This window comes from Notothenia coriiceps, unplaced genomic scaffold (genome assembly GCF_000735185.1).
Source record: "Notothenia coriiceps isolate Sejong01 unplaced genomic scaffold, NC01 NC01_scaffold00000339, whole genome shotgun sequence".
NCBI classification, from domain to species: Eukaryota; Metazoa; Chordata; class Actinopteri; order Perciformes; family Nototheniidae; genus Notothenia; species Notothenia coriiceps.
Window position 1 is genome coordinate 9,784,744 of NW_011333040.1, and position 913 is coordinate 9,785,656.

General features: G+C 38.8%; 1 protein-coding gene across 1 annotated transcript in view; it reads left to right on the top strand.

Annotated features, from left to right (window-relative positions):
• The window catches only part of LOC104950723 (catenin delta-1-like), a 19,269-nt gene that overhangs the window by 10,141 nt on the left and 8,215 nt on the right, over positions 1-913 (top strand). The window lies entirely within an intron of this gene.

A 913-nucleotide genomic window follows, 5' to 3' on the forward strand; every position in this document is an offset into this window, starting at 1 on the left:
AAAGTTGTACACTGAACAAAAACATAAATGCAACACTTTTGTTTTTGCTCCCATTTTTCATGAGATGAACTCAAAGATCTAAAACATTTTCTATATACACAAAATAACCATTTCTCTCAAATATTGATCACAAGTCTGAAAAAATCTTTGATAGTGAGCACTTCTCCTTTGCCGAGATAATCCATCCCACCTCACAGGTGTGTTATATCAAGATGCTGATTAGACAGCATGATTATTGCACAGGTGTGCCTTAGGCTGGCCACAAGAAAAGGCCACTCTGAAGTATGCATTTTTGCTTTATTGGGGGGGTCTGGGGGGGTCCGAAAACCAGTCAGTATCTGGTGTGAGGGTTAGGATTAGGGTTAGGGTTAGGGTTAGGGTAATGTTGTGAATCAAGTGGCCTGTGTCCATCGTCCATAACATACGCCTGGCCATAACCCCACCACCACCATGGGCCACTCGATTCACAACATTACCCTAACCCTTTTTTTATTGTGGCCAGCCTAAGGCACACCTGTGCAATAATCATGCTGTCAAATCAGCATCTTGATATGCCACACCTGTGAGGTGGGATGGATTATATCGGCAAAGGAGAAGTGCTCACTATCACAGATTTTTTCAGATTTGTGATCAATATTTGAGAGAAATGGTTATTTTGTGTATGTAGAAAATGTTTTAGATCTTTGAGTTCATCTCATGAAAAATGGGAGCAAAAACAAAAGTATTGCATTTATATTTTTGTTCAGTGTATGATCTGAAAGTTCTCTCTGTAACTGTAATTTGTTTTATTTCTGAAACTTTGTTTAATGTGCTGCTGCTTGTCTCGGGAAACTTTTAAAAAGAAGATTTAATTGATCTCAAAGAGGTTAAATAATCTAAATCACATCTGAACGGCCATACGCTCCACTTACCA